Genomic DNA, 13,872 nt, shown 5'->3' on the forward strand with positions numbered 1-13,872 from the left:
CATTAGAGTTGCTGTTCCAACGATCGATGCTGGGTTCGGTGGCTAGAGCCACCACTCTGACAATTGGTGCCAGCAATTCGATCACTAGAGACATCATTCCGGCAACCAGTGCTGAATGTTCAATAATTGGAATTGCTATTTTGGTCATCAGTGCTGGTGGTCACTAAAGAGACTACTTTGGCAACGGTTGTCGGCAATCCGGTTGTTAGAGCCATTGTTCTAGCTACCAGTTCCAACGGTTCAATCATTGGACCTATGGACTAGTGGCTTTGGTAATTGAGCCACCAATTTTGGTGGTTTGCTTGAAAACTTTTATTTGTCATAAAAAACACTTGAAAATATTTTACTGAAAATGTTTTATATGTAAAATATTTTACTTTAAAAAAAAAAATGAAGCGATAGTGTAACACCACTTCATAGCATTTCATTAGGTTAATATTTTGATAATTCTACTTGTAAGGACACGATTTTGTGACGAACCTAAACAGTATTGGGTTCGCACGTAAAAGGCCCAGACAATATGATTTGTAGAGCGTGGGTGTAAAGAACTAGGTTAACTGCGGTATCTCCTCCAAAGATTTGCTCTCCAGTACATTCAAGTTTTAAAGTTGGTATAATCCATTTTTCTTTTAGTGACTAGTGCAATTCTCTCTTTATTCTCTTACTTTTTTTCTTTCCAGTTTATGTCTCTTCTTTTCTCATTCTTTTTCTGTCCCGATCCCCTTCTTCATGTTCTTCTTTTAGTTTATATACCCCCCTTTGCGCTCCATCCTTGCCGCACACGTGTAGGTTGTGTCCGGAGGATTTCTTTCTGTCCCATCTGGCTCTTCCTGGAACTTCCTATGGGCAGCTGTAAGGCTGCTTCCCTACTGTTCAGGTATCACCTCCACATTAATGCGGCCAGAGAGTTGGTTGAGAGGTCATTAATGCGGAGGCAGCTGTAATTTCAGATATTTGTTTGCCTTATCTCTTTCATCTTTAGTCGGCTACTATGTCCTTTGCGATGACCTAATTCTGAGATCTGATCGCAGTGAGACCACGTCCTGATCGTCCTCGGACGCGATCGTCCTCGGACGCGTACTGCCGAGGAGCATGGTGTCCTCGGACGGGTATACGGCCTCGGATGGGCCACGGGCCCAACAATTCTGAACCCTACGGGCCCATTAATCGAACGATCCCCACAATAGCCCCTCAAAATCCTACTTTTCGACTCCTCGGGAGAAAAGGTGGATTTTGACGTAATAAGCCTGCACTTGCGCGCATTTTGGGGCATGCCCCTGACGCTTCAGCACCCCGATTTTGGCAGCATTAAATTCTGACAACTCCCTTGTCTCCCACGTTCGACGGTGAGATCCAAATCAAACGGTAGGGGACTTCTCTTGTTTTGTGAGCGAGAATTTCACCGCTCACAATCTTCACATGACTATAAAGGCGCTCCCTAATTGAACCTGCACCTTACCCTTGATGGTTATGTGGTTCCAGAGATTATACATTGAATCTGCCTTCTTCCAGTCTTCGCTATTCTCCTAGCGACTACAAATAATCGTACTTTGTTCGAGGTCCTTCCTTTGAACCTGTAAGTCCTCTTGAAGTTTTTACCATTTTTTTTTAAAGCCAAAAAAGTCTTTTCTGCTAAGTTTTTTTAGAAAAATGGGGAAACAGAGGAATCCCTTTCGATGTCTTGTTGACTCCGAGGAGGATATTAGAAACTTCCGCTCTAAGTACAAGATCCCCCCATCGGTAGGGATGAGGTATGTAGCCCAAGGGGAGTGGGCTGATGCCAGGCAAACTGGGGAAGTAGTTATCCCCATGATCGCCTTTATTGAGGGCGGGATGACTATCCCTATGGGTAGTATCACCAGGGGTTACCTCAGCTTCTTTAGGTTATCCCCCACCCAATGTGCTTCCAATATGTTTAGGGTCTTGGGAAGTGTAGACGCTCTGAATCAGAGAATGGATTTAAAGCTAACTCATCACGACGTGAATTGGGTGTACAGCCTTCACCGCCTAGCTGACCAGGATTATTATCTCAAGTCGAGATATCCTGAAGTAAGGCTAATCCAGTGCCTCCCCACTTCAAATAAGAACCTAAAAGAGGATTTTCTTATTTTTTCTAGGGAATGGCATGATGGTCTACCTTGCCCGACAGTAGAAGGAACACCAGGTGGGTGCGGAGTTATAGTCCTATGCTATTTAGCTTGCGAACATATTTTACTTACCTTTATTATTTTCGTGTCTTACAACTTTAAATCAACGGTTTTGCAGATAGACGCTACACGAAGCCCAATCTCAGATTAGTCAATAAAACGAGCCTAGACAGATTATTGAAAGCTGAAATATACGTGAACGAGGCTGATGGTCAGTTACGGGTAGCACATTTAATTCTGGGCTATACCCCCTTTTCTTTTGGCTTTCAGGCGCCGAAGTGCGTGATTAGGGCACGCGATCCTCGGTTTCGCCGTATCAGTGTTGCCTATGAAGGGTTTATTGTTCCAGAGGGCATTCCATTTCCCAAATACACACCTCGCACAGAGCCTCTTTTCGTGGCCAGTGTCTCGGCGGGACCTTCTTTACCCTCACCTTCCCTCAAGAAAAAGGGAACCAATAGGGGAAGGAAAATGGGAAAAGACAAGGAAACCGTTGTAACAGTATCTGAATCTGCGGACGACTTCAGGATTTTCGATCAGCCCACAAGCCCCGAGGAAAGTCCTGACGAGATGGGGATGCAAAGGAAACCCCAGAAAAGCTTGATGGAGCTGGTGGAAAGTCAACAGGGAAAGTCTGCACCTGCCCAAACAATATCATCCCAGGCTTCATCTCTTCCAGCCAGGTCTCCTCCTCCAGCTCCTCGCCACCCTCCTCGATCATCTCCGCAACCAGCGCCGCCCAGAACTGCCGAGCAAGAAAAACGCAGGGAACAGAAGGGTAAGGAGGTGGTAGATGCGAGCAAATCTCGTTCCACTCGAGAGGAGGATGTCCAACGAGCTGCAAAGCAGCAGAAAACTAGGCACCCCGCTATGCGAGGCCAAGAGAAATCCGACTCCCCACATCCTGATTCACAAGCGTGGCTGCCAGCTCCTATGCTCGGTGGGGAGCCCCTGCGAGACGATGCCTCTATAAGGGACTTTAACGGTGGCATTGGGTGTCATGTAGCCTCGGCCATAGAGGAGGCCTTATTGCTCCCAAAAGATATGGCTGAGATAAAGAATGTAAGGAAGAATCAAATCATCCTTGACAACAAACGATACTTGGGCATGGTGAGAAGCTGTCTTTTACACTGTTTCATTCTGTAACTGTTACTTTACTAATGCGCACTTTTCATTAACTATAACGCTAACTCCTCCCCCCCCCCCCAATTTCTTACAGATCATCCAAAATACTTTCAAACTAGATGAGATGCTCAATGCTTGCTCCAACCAGCTAGATGGTGAAAGGAAAAGAAGAGTAATGGCTGTACAGACCTTGTCCAAATCTGAACAGGATTTAACCGACGCAAGGAAAAAACTACAGGTCGAAGAAGAAGCTCGCAAGAGTGCTGAATCGACATCAGAAGGCTACCAGAAGCAGGCCGAGGAACAAGCCAAGCTTCTGCGCGAGGCGAATGCCGAGCTGAAGAAGACTCAGGAGCAAGTTCTTGTTCTTAAGAAGCATCTAGAAGAAACTCAGAGGCTAAGGGAGAAAGCTGAAAAGCTCAAAGAACAAGCCGAGAAAGCGAAAATCAAGTCCGAACAGGCAATGAATGAAGCCGAGTAGAGGGGCTACGAAATTGGGATAGCTGAAACTGAGAAAGCTTTAAGAGCCGAAGTTCTAGAGGTGTGCCGCATCTTCTGAGAGAGAACGTGGAGCGAGGCTCTTAACCGTGCTGGGGTTGAAGCCTCATCTGAACTACGTAAGCCAGAGAACCTATACTACCCCGAAGCGATACGCTCTTCAGCTCCTCAACCAGACCAGGCTGATACTCCTTCCCCAGCTATTAACCCTAACGAGGAGGTTTTGCCTCGTAATTCCCCTCCAGGAGCTTCCCCAAACAAATCCACCACTGCTTTGAAGGCGGAGACGGCCTCACAGGGTTTTCAACAAGAATTGCACTCCACAGTTCTATCAACTAGGGGCATTACCAATTAAAAGTAAAAAAGTAGAAATTGTTTTCTAATTTTAAATAGACACTTAATAGGGGACTTTTTCGCTTACTTTCTTATCATTCTGATGGCTCCAAGTTACCTTCACACTTATTTACTTTGTCGTCATAATTTTGTATGGGTTCATTTCAACCACCTTTTTCATTGTACACCAATCTTGCATTCGAAACTCTCTCGTTCTGACTCCTTAACGAATGTTCATAGAGCATTACTTTCACCAAGTTTATGGTTTAGAAAACTCATCACCACTCTATTTATCATTTAATAATTCAATGCACAACTTAGAAGGTCAATTTCTACCGAATTTGTGGTTCGCGGATTTGGCATAACTTAGCCTCTGTTCCACGTCTTAATATAAATCACAAGACGTTAATTTCCACTAAGTTTGCGGTCCAAAGACCTGACATAACATAGTTTCTGTTTAACAATACAGTATGAATGATAGGATGTTAATTTCCACTAAGTTCACGATCCGAGGACCTGGCATAACTTAGTTTCTGTTTAACACTTCAGTATGAATGATAGGATGTTAATTTCCACTGAGTTTGCGATCCGAGGACCTGGCATAACTTAGTTTCTGTTTAACAATTCAGTATGATAGGATGTTAATTTTCACTAGGTTTGCGATCCGAGGACCTGGCATAACTTAGTTTCTGTTTAACAATTCAGTATGATAGGATGTTAATTTCCACTAGGTTTGCGATCCGATGACCTGGCATAACTTAGTTTCTGTTTAACAATTCAGTATGATAGGATGTTAATTTCCACTAGGTTTGCGATCCGAGGACCTGGCATAACTTAGTTTCTGTTTAACAATTCAGTATGATAGGATGTTAATTTCCACTAGGTTTGCGATCCGAGGACCTGGCATAACTTAGTTTCTGTTTAACAATTCAGTATGATATGATAGGATGCAAGATTTACAGGATGCATAATAGACGTAAGTTAAAAGAGAATACTTGAATTGAAACTTCTTTACTAATAATAATACCTTCTGAGATTGTTTACATTCCAAGGATGAAGTACAGGTTTTTCATCTAGGTCCTCTAGATAGTAAGCCCCTACTCCTGCTACAGAAGTAATCCGATATGGCCCCTCCCAATTGGGTCCCAGTTTTCCCCAATTTGGATTCTTAGTGGTTCCCAGGACTTTTCTTAGCACCAGATCTCCTATGGCTAACGGCCTCCTGCTACAGAAGTAATCCGATATGGCCCCTCCCAATTGGGTCCCAGTTTTCCCCAATTTGGATTCTTAGTGGTTCCCAGGACTTTTCTTAGCACCAGATCTCCTATGGCTAACGGCCTCATCCTCACATTGTTATCGTAGCCCTGCTTGAGTTTGTGCTGGTAGTAAGCTAGCCGAACCATCGCGCTCTCTCTTCGTTCTTCAATCAGGTCTAAACTTTTTTCCAACATCGCATCATTATTACTTGAAGAGAATGCACTGGTCTTCAACGTTGGGAATCCAGTTTCCAGGGGAATAACAGCCTCGGCCCCATAGGTCATGGAGAAGGGAGTTTCCCCCGTCGAACGTCGGGGTGTTGTCCGATACGTCCAAAGCACATGGGGTAGTTCTTCCACCCATTTTCCTTTCGCGTCGTCTAGTCTCTTCTTAAGCCCATTGACAATGACTTTGTTAACAGTTTCAGCCTGCCCATTGCCTTGCGGATAAGCTGGAGTGGAATATTTGTTTCTTATTCCCAGTTCTGAACAGTACTTCCTAAAGGCATTGTTATCGAACTGGAGTCCGTTGTTCGAAACAAGAGCTCGTGGAATTCCAAATCGCGTAACAATGTTCTTCCAGACAAACTTCTTCACATCGACGTCCCTGATGTTCGCCAAGGGTTCAGCTTCAACCCATTTAGTAAAGTAGTCCGTGCCGACCAGCAGGTACTTCTTGCTTCCTATAGCTTTAGGAAAAGGGCCGACAATGTCCAGCCCCCATTGTGCAAAGGGCCAAGGGCTTGAGAGAGGGTTAAGAACTCCTCCCGGTTGGTGGATATTCGGAGCATATCTTTGACACTGATCGCATTTCTTAATGTACTCTTGCGCTTCTTTCTGCATATTCGGCCACCAATAACCCTGCGTTAGTGCTCGGCATGACAGGGACCTTCCCCCTGTATGGCTTCCACAAATGCCCTCATGCAACTCTTCCAGGATTGATTCTGCTGTCTCAGGAGGCACGCAGAGCAAGTATGGCCCAGAGAAGGACCATCTGTATAGCTTTTTATCCTCGGATAACCAGTACCGAGGTGCTCTCCTTCGTATTTTCTCAGCTTCCACCTTATCTTCGGGCAACACGTCACTGTCGAGAAATTTTAATATAGGGTCAATCCAGCATGGCGACAAACTAGCTTGACGAATTTGGCAAACCTCCTTTTCTGGTGAAGTGGGAGTACGCAAGTCTTCGACGATAATCACCCGAGGGAAATTTCGTACTGAAGAGGTGGCAAGGGTCGCCAAGGAGTCAGCGTGGGTATTTTCACCTTGTGGAATATGTAATACGTCGAAAGATTCGAACTCCGCTTGTATACGCCTAACCCGGTCCAGATACCCTTGCATCCTTGGGTCTCTGGCCTCCAACTCTCCAGTCACCTGGCCAACGACCAGCCTCGAGTCCGAGAACAGTTTCACCGCCTTTCCACCCATTTTATGCACCATGCTTATTCCCATTATCAGAGCTTCGTACTCTGATTCATTATTAGTAGCCGAGAACCCTAGTCTTAGCGACTTCTCGATGATGACCTCTTCAGGGGATATCAAAACCAATCCCAATCCAGCTCCCCGTTGATTTGCGGCCCCATCCACATATACTTTCCATACAGACCCTCCTTGTGCGGATATCACACCAACCGATTTTTCACCCATGTGATCTTGATTCCTACTAACCTTCTCAGGGCTCTCAGCGAATTCAGCTACCAGATCGGCGAGAACTTGACCCTTTACAGAGGTGCGGGGCATGTATTTGATGTCAAAAGCACCCAGGATCGTACCCCACTTGGCAATTCTGCAGGTGTAGTCAGCACTTCTAAGTATGGATTTAAGAGGCAATTGGGTCAAAACTACTACAGTGTGAGCTTGAAAATAGTGCGGAAGTTTACGTGTTGCATGGACCACCGCCAGTATGGCCTTCTCCAATGACAGATATCTCACCTCAGCTTCATGGAGGGATTTACTTACATAATAAACTGGCCTCTGGACGCCACTGTCTTCTCACATCAAGATGAAACTGACTGCGTGAGGAGCTACCGCCAGATAGGCATACAACACCTCATCCACCTCAGGGCTAGACATGATCGGCGGTTTGGATAAATAGTCTTTCAACTGCTGGAACGCCTCAGCGCACTCCTCGGTCCATTCGAATCCTTGCCACTTATGTAACAGAAGGAAAAAAGGACGACACCTCTCAGCCGACCTTGAGATGAACTGGTTTAACGCGGCAGTCATCCCAGTCAGCTTCTGCACCTCTTTTGGATTCCGAGGCGCTTGCAAATCGTTAATGGCCTTAATCTGGTCTGGATTCACCTCAATTCCTCTATGGGTCACCATGTATCCCAAGAATTTCCCGGAACCTACACCAAAAGAGCACTTCGAAGCATTCAGGTGCAACTTGTGTTCTCTCAGTATCCCGAAGATGCTAGTGAGGTCCCCCACATGTTCAGTCACTACCTTGCTTTTCACCACCATGTCATCAATATAAACTTCAATACTTCTGTCCAGCTGTGGCTCAAACATTTTCGTCATCATGCGTTGGTAGGTAGATCTAGCATTTTTCAAACCAAAAGGCATCACCTTGTAATGGTAGTTCCCAACTGGGGTCACAAAAGCGGTCTTTTCTTGATCATCGGTGGCCAACGGTATTTGGTGATACCCTTGAAAGGCATCCAAGAAACTCATCCTAGGGTGGCCCACGGTCGCATCTACCAACTGGTCAATCTTCGGCATAGGAAATGGGTCCTTAGGGCATGCCTTATTAAGATCCGTGAAATCCACGCACACTCGCCATTTCCCCGTTTTCTTCTTCACTACCACCGTGTTGGCCAGCCATTGGGGGTAAAAGATTTCTTTGATAGCCCCAGCCTGTTTTAGCTTGGCAACTTCACTTCTGACTGCCTCGGCATGCTCTTTCAATGGTCGCCGAGGAATTTGCCTCCTGGGGGGAACGGCAGGGTTTACGTTGAGTCGGTGACAAATGAAACTTGGGTCTACTCCTGGGGCTTCATACGGGTCCCATGCAAAGACGTCCACATTGGCTCGGAGGAACTCCAGCAAACTCGCTTTCTCTTGCAAAGGCAACTTGGCCCCAACCTGGAAGAATTTCTCTGGATCATCAGCAATAGTCACCTTTTCCAGATCTTCACACTCTACCCCATTGGTTGATACGTCCAAGCCTGATGCTGGGGATTTTAATTGCTATGACTCATTATCGGCCGTAGCCGAGGTCTCTGCCTCTGGCCGATGCTGAATAGTCGCTACTTGGCATTGTCGAGCAGCCATTTGGTTCCCTACTATCTCCAGCACCTGGTCTCCGGATGGGTACTTCACCTTCTGATGTAGGGTGGATGAAACCGCTTTAAGTGTGTGAAGCCAAGGTCTGTCAAAGATGGCCGTATACGGAGAATAAACATCTACGACAATAAAATCCACCTCCACCACCTCCGTGCCTGACTACAAGGGTAGCCTGATTAGCCCCATAGGAATGACCAACCTTCCCTCAAAACTGACTAGAGGGGAATTATAGGTTGTCAAGTCCTGCTGTTTCAGACCTAGCCCCTTGTACAAATCCGGATACATCACATCCGCTGCGCTTCCCTGATCAATCATCACTCTTCGGACATCGTACCCACTAATCCTCAATGTTACCACCAAGGCATCTTCATGGGGTTGTATGGTTCCAACCAAATCTTCGTCTGAAAAACCCAAAATCAAGGGGACACGCCTCTTGGCTCTCTTCGATGCTTGAGAACGATCCTCGGCCGGGGATCGGGTCACTGACAACACTCTGGTGGGGCAAGATCCAGTCCTTCCCGGGGCCGCAAAGATGACATTGATCGTACCCCGAGGGAGCCTTGATGAAGCATCCCCACGCATCTCGGAACCTGCTTGGCTCGCCATTCCGCTGGAGTGATGCAAGAGTTGCCTTAATTTCCCTTCCCGGACCAACTGCTCCAAATGGTCCCATAAATTCCTGCAGTTGTCTGTCGTGTGCCCATGGTCCTGATGGTAATGGCAATACAAACTCGGGTTGCGTTTTGTAGGCTCTCCCACCATCCTGTTCGGCCATTTGAAAAATGGCTCGTCCTTTATCTTCTCCAAAATCTGCTGAACAGGCTCTCGAAATACTGCATTAACAACCTGGGCGTCCGCCGAGGCCGACTGCCCAACAAAGTCCATCCTCGGCCGGTTATTATTATAACGATCCGACCTAAAATCCCTCCTCTCCTGAGGGATCATCTTGGCTTTTCCTTTCCCCTGAAGTTGATCTTCCTTTATCCTTTTGTACTTCTCTATTTTGTCCATCAGCTGGCGCACACTGGTAACAGGTTTACCCGTCAAGGATTTCCTCAAGTCGTGATCAGCTGGGAGACCGGCTTTGAAAGTGGTTATAGCCACAGCGTCATTCTTCCCCCCTATCTCGTTAAACATTTCCCAGTACCTATCCGAATAGCTCTTGAGAGTCTCACCCTCTCGCATAGACAAAGTCAACAAGGATCCCAGAGGCAAAGGAGTCCGGCTGCATGTAATAAAGCGAGCACCAAAAGCCTGGGTCAATGCTTTGAAAGATCCAACAGAATTGACCCTTAAGCCATTGAACCACCTCATCGCCGTTGGACCCAAACTCGATGGAAAAATCTTGCACATCAGAGCATCATCCTTGGAATGAATAGCCATCTTCTGGCTGTAATAGCTTACATGCTCCACTGGATCCGAATGGCCATCATACAGAGAGAACGTAGGTTGATTGAACCGCCGTGGATGGGTAGCATCATCTATGCTTCTTGTAAAGGGTGACCTGGAAATTTGACTCAAGGTTTTGTTCATGGCATCGTTTCCCAAGCAGGGCTAGTTGGACTTTTATGCCTACGCCTATGGCGACGCTCCTCTTCATAGGAGAAAGTCTCGCTTTGCGGAGTCCTCGACCTCCGCCTGTAGCTAGTTCCATCCGACTCCCCAGACGATGGTTCAGAGCGAGGTGGGGAACGCTCCCGTCGTGCATGGCGCAACTCTCTCTTCAAGTCCGCAATCTCACGTTGCAGATCCCCACCATGCTTCGCGTGGGAAACGTGACTCTTCCCGCGTGTATGGCTCCTTGTGGTATGAGTGGTATGTATACTCCCCTCCCGGACTTCCCTCCGTTCGGGACTCCTTCGAGGACCACCATGCTGAGAGCCCCTTGACTCCGCCTGATGCAAGTTGACATCATCCTAATGCAGCCCCGCTGTAGGATGAGGTAGTTCCACTCCTTCCATCGGATACGTTGTATCAGAGGTTGTACAAGCTAACACAAGCTCTTCCCACAGACGGCGCCAATTGTAAGGACACGATTTTGTGACGAACCTAAACAGTATTGGGTTCGCACGTAAAAGGCCCAGACAATATGATTTGTAGAGCGTGGGTGTAAAGAACTAGGTTAACTGCGGTATCTCTTCCAAAGATTTGCTCTCCAGTACATTCAAGTTTTAAAGTTGGTATAATCCATTTTTCTTTTAGTGACTAGTGCAATTCTCTCTTTATTCTCTTACTTTTTTTCTTTCCAGTTTATGTCTCTTCTTTTCTCCTTCTTTTTCTGTCTCGATCCCCTTCTTCATGTTCTTCTTTTAGTTTATATACCCCCCTTTGCGCTCCATCCTTACCGCACACGTGTAGGTTGTGTCCGGAGGATTTCTTTCTGTCCCATCTGGCTCCTCCTGGAACTTCCTATGGGCAGCTGTAAGGCTGCTTCCCTACTGTTCAGGTATCACCTCCACATTAATGCGGCCAGAGAGTTGGTTGAGAGGTCATTAATGCGGAGGCAGCTGTAGTTTCAGATATTTGTTTGCCTTATCTCTTTCATCTTTAGTCGGCTACTATGTCCTTTGTGATGACCTAATTCTGAGATCTGATCGCAGTGAGACCACGTCCTGATCGTCCTCGGACGCCTACTGCCGAGGAGCATGGTGTCCTCGGACGGGTATACGGCCTCGGATGGGCCACGAGCCCAACAATTCTGAACCCTACGGGCCCATTAATTGAATGATCCCCACACTACTATTGGATTATATGTTTTTATTTGCTTTTACCATGTATGTCAAATTTCATGTTAATTGGAGTTATTTGCTTTTTAATTAATTAAATCATATTGTGAATATAATTTTAAAATTAAATACTTGAAATTTAAATATTATATGATGAGGTAGTTATTTTCTTCGATGATCTTGATATTTTACAAACATGAAAAGTATAAACAATGCAATGTAATCCAATTGTTAATTGATTAAAATACCCATTTCATAAAAAATTATGAAGTGGTGTAACGTCACAAAGAGTTACATTAAGTAGAACTTTAACATGAATTTTATTTTATTCTTTGATATTAATTGAATTCTGAAAATATTATAAATTTACGCATCATTTTTTATCAATCATTGTATGCATGGGCAGTAGAACTGGTACCGTTATCAAAATTAGATAACAACCTAGCTTCTTAAAGGAATAAGAACGATACACCTAACATCACGGTCCCGTAGCTCAGTTGGTTAGAGCGTTGGTCTTATGAGCCGAAGGTCGCGGGTTCGAGCCCCGCCGGGACCATCTCTTCTCAAATCAGTGTGCGGGGGTTTTGTTGTATTTTTGAAAACGAAAAAAAAAAAATACAAGACTGAAGCAAATTTCTTCTTTGCAAGTGTTGATTTTATAAAATAAAATAACCGAGACTGTATTTAGTAATTAGTATTCCTTGTAGTGCTCTGTTGTATTTTTGAAACCGAAAAAAAAAAAAAAAAAAAATACAAGACTGAAGCAAATTTTTTCTTTGCAAGTGTTGATTATATAAAATAAAATAACCGAGACTGTATTTAGTAATTAGTATTCCTTGTAGTGCTTGACTATTTTATCAAATTAATGAAAAAAGTTTGGGTAAATTTCATATTTGATGCCTATTTTTTACAACATATTTTAATTTCGTCTATAATATTTGAATCGTGTCAATTTGGTCCCAAACCTTTTAATTTCGTGTCAATTTAGTTACTTTTGTTATATCTTGGATGAAAATTGATAGCATGTTAAACTGCCAAAATAAAATTTTAGTATATTGTCACATCAACAAAAGCTAACTTTTTATTTTGGCCATTAAACGCGTCATTCAATTTTCATATAAAAAATAACGGTAAGAACTAAATTGACACAGTATTGAAAGATTAGGGACTAAATTGACACAATTGAAAAGTTATGAACCAAATTGAAATATGGTATATAGAATAGGAACTAAATATGCAGTTTACCCAAAAAGTTTTTATGAAATCCCTATCCTTGAGACTATGTCACTATACTAGAAAAGGAAAATATAATATGAAATGTCTTCCAATTAGTCACTTTATACAAACTTGTAACTTTGTGAAGAGCCCCATTTGAAAATTGCTGGATAGAACAGGTGAATAATATGCTGTGCTGAACAATATTAGTATTAACCCGCTTGACACTTTGTTTCGGCTTTTTGTTTCCACAACTCCAGGACCTTATATGGGAAAAGGAACTCAAAAGTTTTTACCTATATAACGGTCAACAAACTAGGCATGCCAATACATAAATATGATATGCCACATGATAAATATGATATGCCGCATGCATTATCACAGGTGAGCAATTTCCGAAACGACAGTGTCTTGCTAATTGCGTAGTAGTCTTTGAAAATATACCAAGAAAGTGTAATCCCAGTGAAAATGATTAAAACAAAGAGATCATTATTTAAATTTAATGTCATTTTATTTTGCAAGTCAATTGTATTTCTTATTGGTCAATTGTAGTTTCTATTTTAGGTCTTACTATTCAATTAGGTTTATTAATATTTTTATTTACAGCGGGTTGGACTTGGAATTAGTGAAAAAGATGTGTAGTAAGGGGATTCTTGTAAAATTAGGGTTTGTTTGGTTGAAGGGGTGGAAAAGTGGGAGGATAGAAAATGAGAAAGTGATAGAAAAATGGGAAGATAAAAGTATTTTAGTTTTTCCTCATATGTGTTTGGTTGGGAGGATGAAAAAGTGAAGGGATGGAAAACTCATTTATTTGATTGAAAAGAAAAAAGAGAGGATGGAAAATGAAATTGGTATAAATTGATTCATATGCCCTTATTAAAAAAATTGTGCTCAATTAAAAAAAAAAAGTCCAAAAAAAAAAAAAAATCATACCAAGTTTACTAAAACAAAAAATCATGCCCAATTAAAAATAAAAAAAAAAAAAAAAAAAAAAAAAAAAACCAACCATGCCTACTTAAAAAAGAAGAAGAAAAAAGATTGATGAAGACATATAATGTAACTGTAAGGACTCAATTTGTAACGACCGCAAAACGATATTGGGTTCGCACGTAAGAAGGCCCAAACAATATAATTTGTAGAGCGTGGGTTTGAAAGACTAGGCCTTGGTCACCGAACGGTGGTTAGTCGTAGTATTCATACAAAAGTAAGTCGTGTTCGCTTGAGGAGTCATTCTCCTCGATGCGGTCTTGGAGGCTCTGGTTTTTGGCCTTTTTTCCCAGCCCC

At 43.8% G+C, this 13,872-nt stretch overlaps 1 non-coding gene across 1 annotated transcript; it reads left to right on the plus strand.

Annotated features, from left to right (window-relative positions):
* Positions 1–11,855: 11,855 nt before the first annotated feature.
* TRNAI-UAU lies at positions 11,856–11,929 on the plus strand. Its single transcript has one exon. It is a non-coding gene; the product is annotated as a tRNA-Ile (tRNA).
* Positions 11,930–13,872: the final 1,943 nt, after the last annotated feature.

Source organism: Quercus lobata, chromosome 1 (assembly GCF_001633185.2).
Source record: "Quercus lobata isolate SW786 chromosome 1, ValleyOak3.0 Primary Assembly, whole genome shotgun sequence".
Classification (NCBI taxonomy): domain Eukaryota; kingdom Viridiplantae; phylum Streptophyta; class Magnoliopsida; order Fagales; family Fagaceae; genus Quercus; species Quercus lobata.